We start from the raw sequence: 8,242 nt of genomic DNA on the forward strand, positions 1-8,242 counted from the left end.
AAATTAGTCAGTTTTAAACTTATACGAATTATGTCATATGGCTTTCAGCAAGTATCTTCTGTAAATTCACAATATTGAACTATTTGTGACAGAGAAATAAGACCTATCTGCTAATAAGGTACTCGAGCATTTGAAGGGTCATTCAAGACGTTCTAACTGATTTATCTTTCTTCGTTGTACAGTTTTTTTTAATATTTACAATATATGTTTTCTATATATGATTTGTAGACGTAAGAAAAGTAAGTTTGGGTTTCATCGGGAAGCATACGTGACGGTGTGTGATTGCCTCGTTGATGTTGTTCTATATGACAACAAGGGAACAATAACGAATGAAATACTTTAAAGCAGCCAGTCCAGTTAGAAATGTTATATATATAGGAAAGGCTTTTGTTCCAAATTGCCCTTAGTTTAAGATTTAGGCCTTTACCACCTGTTAAACTTGCATTTAACTTCCTAAAACCTCTCGAGAGTTTCTTTTATTTGTTGTTTTGATTCCTGGTTAATTTTTAAGTTAGAGGATATGAGCCTAAAACACGAGAGCCTTGCGTGCATAAGAATTGACACATAAGCTGAATCTAAACTGTGACTCACATGTTGTTTGCAAATTATCCGCACTTGTTTGAGTGTATATGCAGTTTAATAAAAGAAAAAATGAGGATTTTCGTGTTTGGTTGACTGATTTGTGGATAATAACTTTTCACGCTATTAAGACGGTCACGAAGGAGTATAGAATAAAAAAAACAATCTTGTCAAGGACAATTATTTCAAAAACTTTGAAACGTTTCCAAAACTGGACACAGTAAATGAACACAATCATTTGAGTGTGCTCTTTGATAAAATATAATGATAATGAAGGTAGCATAACTGCAATAAAAAGATCTAAATATTGCTCCTCTTTTGTTTACTGCCAAATCGGAATATAATATGAAAATGCAACATAAAGGATATTGAAATTATTGAAAGCTAAATCATTGATAACCAGTAACATTGTCAATCAATATAATTCTAGAGTTCAAACGTTATTTATATTCTCAGATTCTATATGTTTCACTGTGATCCCTTTACTCATATTAATAGAAGAGGCGTTACAATTCAAACAATCAAAATATTAACTTAGCATCTTCTAGTATCGAACAATAGTTTACAGTAACATGTAGGTTGATTCATGCAATAATTCTAGTAGATGTAGTTGTATTTACCTGCTAATAATTTATGTGGACAGTCTGGCTATGCTATGTTAAACGTCTAGGTCATTCAGGACACTATTAAGTAATAAGTGGCGATGTTGTTTCGAAGCATAAAGTTTAATGTGTCGAGACGGTATTATTTTCTTACTACTCTGAAGTGTGGCATAACTATTTTCTGACCCGTTTTCATGATGAGGTCAACTGGAGAGATATATAAGTAAGGGTTTAAGTGCGATTAATAGTACTACGAATATAAATCGAGCATACTTTCTCAAGATGAAGGCTTCAGTCGTCTCTTTGGTGCTTGTAACTATACTTGCGATCGTCTCTTCTGAAGGTACTTATTCATCCAACTGTTTTTAGATTAATCTTATACAAGGTTTAAAAATATATTATAGACCAATTGTTCAACTGACATACATATATATTAAAAAAGACATAAGTTAAGTGTGCCACATACATGTAGTGTATGTGTTATTACTTACATTTTAATAACCAACTATGATACTAATAATTGAAAAGAAAGCAAATCAAATTGTATGTCAAAAAGGATGCTTGAATCCGCTGAGAAGTGTAAAAAAAGATGACAGGTTGCTTATAACATGGTTGTCGCGAATCACCACAAGGCATCACCCTAGTGCACCATTGTATTCGCTGTTGTTATGAAGATTATGTTTAGCAGTTTTCAAACCAAGAAAGGTCAGAACAAACATATAGTTCAATATTTAGCACACAATTTAGAAATTAGAATATGTAGATACGCGAAAAAACAGCTTATACTTCCATCTAGTTTGTGGATATATTACTGATTCGTTATATAAATCAATGTATTAATAGATTTTGACACTGTTAAAATCTGGTTTATTGAATAGAAAACTAAATAGCATGCATATTGGCTGAATTCTTTCATTTGCTACGTAGAGCTTAGATATTTATTTTTACAGAAAACATGATATACTTAAGAAAATGTGTTTAACTTGGTGAACCTTAGATACAATGTCTTTTTCCCTGTTATATCAACTGATTTAACGGATTGTATTTCCACTTTTGCTAATACATACATTCCAAGTCATATGTGGACGATCTAGGAACAGATGATTTCCTACAATCTGCTACAGTAGATTTGTAACATTCTAACTAATAAAGTCAGTTAACAAGGCAAACCATCAATTTTTGAATAGATAACCAAAAGACCATGATAAAATATGTCGCCAAAATATTTGGTTTATATTCATAGTTTAAGCCAGTCTTCAAATTGGACTGATGGGGAAGATCTATTTCTTTAATATGTTATTTAAGTTAGCAAACGTATTACTTGATTATGTCAGTTCACGCAACCGGAGATTTTATAAGAAATTACCGACATAGATTAACAGCCAGATAATGTATATTGACTTTTACTAATATTTATATAATAATGTATTTGATGAGAGGTTTTTCTCTGCATCGTTTTATTCCATAAGTCATATTTGACTGAATAATACCAATCAAACGATTGCTATTATATTCAATAACTCGATCCAAGGTCTGTATCGCCAATAATTGTATCATAAAAAGGATCTTGAAAATGAACAAGACGTTGAAGCAATTCAGGAGGTTAATTAATATATTCTGGTTATGCCTTATTTATATGGGATGAGAAATGAAATATCAAAGCTAGGTATTTTGAGAAATATTTGATCTTTCAAGATTTAATCTGCCAATTACATATGCTTGCAGGAGCAAATTTAATAATTCGTAAGACACTGTTATTACAAAGATTAAAATGACAAATGATATTGTACGACCAAGCCAAATGTGGGCATTGATCATAAATATGGCACTGACACTTATGAAAAATTAAGAATTTAGTTGTTTTTACAAAATCATTTTTTCAGTCATTCATTGCACTAAAAGTGTCATTTCAATTCATCGTCTGTCTCAAAAATTAATTTGAGGACGTATTATATTATAATGGTAGACATATATAAGGCTCATCGCACTGAAAGCCAATAATGTAAAATTCAAATTTTCGTATAATCTACACTGATCAGCACGATATTTTTCATATTTTTTTATCCTTTTCTAAAGACCAGAGATTTGAAAATTGTTACCATTAAAATTGACCATTCAAAACTTCAACTAGGGGCCTATCTAGAATATATATATATATATATATATATATATATATATATATATATATATATATATATATATATATATATATATATATATATATATATATATATATATATATATATATATATTGATATGTGTGTGTTTGTACAGTTCAACACTAATTATAACATTGAAATCAATCCCTTTTTATTTTGGCCACTTTTATAAAAATTCGAAAATCCACGTTTTCTTTATAGAGTATCAAGTCACAGATTCAAGGTCTGTATCGCCAATTAAGTCATTTAATGAAGAACAAATGAATGATACATTCAAAATCTTCGATCAAAACAAGGACGGTTGGATTGATTTGAAAGAGTACAAGTACGTATACATCTTTTTATATCATCTTCAATATGATAAGGTTAATCCATGCCATACCTGGCATGATGGAACTATTGTGTCTAGCACGTTTTTCATTTTGTCAGATCGAAAACATTCTTAATAAAACCACTGCAATAGGATTCTTTCATTTTACTAGCGTGAGACCGCCTATGCACATTTTCTGCTGATTTCAGTCAAGTTCTCTTTAAGAACCAGATTGCTATTATCTAACCCACGCATTAAGAAGCAAATAATGTATATTTTGAGGACAATAATCTAAAGTACATTTTGGATTCGCAAGTATGCCATTGTGATATATTGTGGACTGTACAATCTGGCTTTATCTTTGAAATGCTGAAGCCAACAGTTTATGGTTCATTGTGCCGCCTTATTCTTTTGAACGGTTTTAATTATAATATATAGAAGTGCATGGGCAGGCTGACATACACATATAGTCTATATCTATAGCATGCATAAGTTACATAGACGGATTTTAAAGGTTTGTAACTCGATGCATCATTTCTATTTTCAGCAATGGAATTGAAATTGTATGTGTAATTAAATTAATGTGTCTTTCTATCTCTCAATTACTTGTCATTGTATGCAGGTATTGGACATTATAAAACGAACATGTGTTGCAGATATGTACTAGCAAAGAGCTTGAGCGCTTGAATTTGCGCATTTTACAATGATCTATGATTTGTAAATTTCTTATTTAAGCTCTTTTTTATCGTTGACAAAGTAGATTCTCTACCGAGCCAATTCGACAGTGACGGTGACGGGAAGTATTCTTATGAAGGTATTTAAATAATTGCTAATAGTTGTTAAAAATTAATAAGAAAAAAGATGCATAAATGAAGAAAACACACACACAGATATATATATATATATATATATATATATATATATATATATATATATATATATATATATATATATATATATATATAATAATGATAATAATAATACTAATATATTTGCTTCAGAGAATCATTCTAATACTATGTTCTCCTCCGTTTAGCTGCCATTAAATCAAATGTACTTTTCTACTTATATTCCTGAGTTATAACGGATGTTTGCTTATTGCGTTTATAAAGGGTTTGAAAAGTACACTTGCATTATGAACGTGTTTCCAAAGAAGACACTTAACAGTAGTGTCAATGTATTCTGCTCTTACAATATATACACGTCAATAAATCTTGATAAGTTCTATGTTCATCGTTGACAAGGAACAAATCAGAAATGGATATCACTTTTAAAATGCGTGTTTCAAATAGTTATATTTATCTGTTCTCATTCTTGGAAAGGGCATTTTCGTGAGTCGTCTATCCAATTTGTACTACAAGTACGATTGTCAAACATTACAAGCGAAAACAGGTTTTGATTGGATGCACGTGGGAAAGTATTGTCCCAAACTGAAAGCTCATTATATTTACATATTGAAATATCAAAATCCAACTGTTGCAGCTTCTGTAAAAGATGACATTAATCTCATCTAAATGTCTTTTATTTTATACAACTTTACTTTCTAGCAATGAATAATGACATCATAAGAAACAACACACTGGAAACCTAAGTAATATACCATATATCTGGTCGGTTCATTGTACCTGCTTTAGATAGTATCTCCTCGTAAGCAATACAGAACATGCTTTCAACATTGTTTTGGCTAAAAGCACATTTATTAATAAGAATACAAATGCAATATTTTCTTTCCTCTTGTGATTAAAAATATAGCTTGAATATCGTTGACATCTAGCTGAGCAATTCTACTTTTGTATAATTCCAAATATAACTTATTTTACGCTTCTAAGATATCTATTTGGTCGGATAAATTCCTATATGATATATCCCATCTTCTAACATAATTTCCTAAATTTTGTTTTTTCTTCTTCTAAATATTTAAGAGCTTCCCAATACATGTTATCCGACAATCCCCTGTGAAATTCTAATATTTCATGTTCAATTGTCTTTAATTTATTTCGTTTCCCTTTTGTTTTACTAATATAATAATCTCTAATATCATATCTCTTATTTCATTTTCGAAATATCAAAAAACAAACATTTGATCATTATAGGAAAGTGAAACATGACGAGAGTCCTCTTTATTTCTCCCTATTTAATATTCATTTATAATGTCAGCTACACACGTTTTGATGACGTGAACGTTATTAATATACATCAATAGTTAAGAACAAACTTTCCAGTATCCTTTTCCTACTGGACACTTTGAGAAAAAAAAAAACATATCTATAAACGATAGCAGAATGATATGTCATAAACTCTGTTAAGAAACGTGCCTCAGCCATCAATATCGACCTGTTAAGAAGTGGATCGAAGACTGAATGGTAGTGAAGTTTTTAGAGGAATGCTGCTATTTATTTATGCAACGGATAATGCTTTAAATGCTGTGATAAGGGGAAATGTGACCCGAGTTGGAATCTAAAAGTTGTGATTAGATCATTTCTCCTTCAAGACCAATCGATTTTATGATTTGAATTTTATGTCTTTTAGAATCATATGAAAAAAAATCCTGCCTAATAATTATTATAGTTCGTTCTGTTATTATTCACCTATTATATGCCCATGGTCTGGAGGTCAATGAAGTTTCCAAACTTAGATTAAATTATATCATGAGATCAAGACTGTTGGACTGAGCATAAAGAGTGACACCTATCATTCGATATATGTACTAAAGAGTGGTATGTGTACATGTAACCCTCCAAGATTGTCACTTAGGAGTCTATCTTTGGATACAATACTGCAGGTTATATTACCATTAACAAGCCCCAGGTGAAAAGCAAATCGTCTAGTTCATCTAGTTTACAATCAAAGAAATTCAAATTTCTACTTAACATGGTTTTGTTTTTTTAAAATTTTAATTGTCTATTAAAAGTAACATCTTTTACTTATATGTGGCCCTTTACGGCACCCATATCTGCTCAGTTCTCTTTGGAGAGTTAGATTTTTTCATAGCTCCATGAAAAATATTAAGGATTAAATAACATGTACTCAGAATACTCTCTTTGAGCATGTAAGGAATTACTACTGTTGCTCTGTATGCTAACGCAAAAGGTGGTACTCTTAACTACAGTTTAGGAAGCTCATGTAAACATTCACTAGTACAGATGAAAATAGCATTCTTACTTATGAGTTGTACGAGCTGTAATTGTTTTATGTTTTGTACTAAGCGCGTGCATTATCCACTTGCCATTTATTTTCTTTACGACTTCGCTCGGACCTATTTCAACGAAATATGAAATATTAGGGTTAAAGATTGTATACACTAATGTTTATAAACTAGGATATAATCTTAATTTGTATTTCAGAATTTAAAAACGAATGGATTGCTTATGAAAAGAGTCTTTTACCGGGATGAAACTGTTGTATCATTTGAGCTGTTCAATAAAGGAATTGAAGATGGCGTATATCAGTCATTATTCTGCTAGCCATCTTTCACGAAGATTCTTGGATGAAGTGCCTGCATATAATTAGCAACATAATTATGCAAAGAATTAATGTTCATCATTGATTAAATTGATATATGACAATGTCTCTTTTTATGTCCTTTCCTCTCCGCCAAAAATGATTAGATTAGGACCACATAACTAAGTGGGGAAGATATGTCTTGTAATTTTATAGGAGCCTTATGCGACTTTATAGTAATATTTCAAAGGTTCACATAGCACTATCGTTTTCCAGATGAATGACCGATGCAAATTACATCAGAAAAACATTCAACTTCTGAACACATTTCAACATACCACGTGAAAATATATAATGTTTCGTGGCCTTCTAAAAATTGCAGTTCATTACACCTTGTGTTTCCATTAGTTCAATATTGCTACACGCGCTTGACAGTGATAGGAGCAAAGGAACACTTTTTTATTTTCTTAAATGCCTTATTAGTCTTTGAAATTAAGATTGATTTGTTTACCCTGTTCAAAATTAGCATATCACATATTGTTTTCAATATGAAATCTTTTATTTTTAAAACTTCATTTGGAGAAAAGAAGTCCATTTGCGAACAATTACTTCTTCATTCTGATAATACAGTAGCTACAGTATAATACATGGTCCACAGGTATCGTTGTGATCAGGGGTGGAGCTATAGATGGAGGAATCATGTCAGGTTATGCATATTTTACGTCTAAAAGATTTTCCTATTTACTGTACATTGTTGTGTGATATCTGTGCTTAAAAGAAACTTTTAACTGGCACAGCTGCCCGCCCCTCTTCAATTAAGCATAATGTGTAAAATAGGTACAAAAGATAAAATATATAGAGTAAAACGTGGTAACCAAACAATCATTTAATTAAGAAAAAGGTTCTTTTTCAAACCAGTATATTTGTATGTATGTATGTATGTATGTATGTATGTATGTATGTATGTATGTATGTGTGTATGTATGTATGTGTGTGTGCGTGCGTGCATGCATATATGTATGTATGCATGCAAACATGCATGTATGTATGTATGTATGTATGTATGTATGTATGTATGTATATACAATGATGAATGTAAAGTGCTAAGCAAATTTAGGTATTACTAGAAGAAGAAAAAAACACACAACCAG

The 8,242-nt window shown here is 30.8% G+C and overlaps 1 long non-coding RNA gene across 2 annotated transcripts; it reads left to right on the top strand.

The window, feature by feature from the left end:
- The first annotated feature begins 1,434 nt into the window (after positions 1-1,434).
- On the top strand, positions 1,435-7,210 carry LOC149783680 (uncharacterized). 2 transcript variants are annotated; one of them, XR_016414052.1, is made up of 4 exons: positions 1,435-1,524; positions 3,542-3,665; positions 4,411-4,464; positions 6,995-7,210. It is a non-coding gene; the product is annotated as an uncharacterized LOC149783680 (long non-coding RNA). The 2 variants fall into 2 exon arrangements; XR_016414051.1 differs by lacking the exon at positions 4,411-4,464 and having other exon boundaries at positions 1,441-1,524.
- The last annotated feature ends 1,032 nt before the right edge of the window (positions 7,211-8,242 follow it).

The sequence above is a fragment of the Sinohyriopsis cumingii genome, chromosome 14 (assembly GCF_028554795.1).
Source record: "Sinohyriopsis cumingii isolate HCF-2022 chromosome 14, ASM2855479v2, whole genome shotgun sequence".
In the NCBI taxonomy this organism is placed as follows: Eukaryota; Metazoa; Mollusca; class Bivalvia; order Unionida; family Unionidae; genus Sinohyriopsis; species Sinohyriopsis cumingii.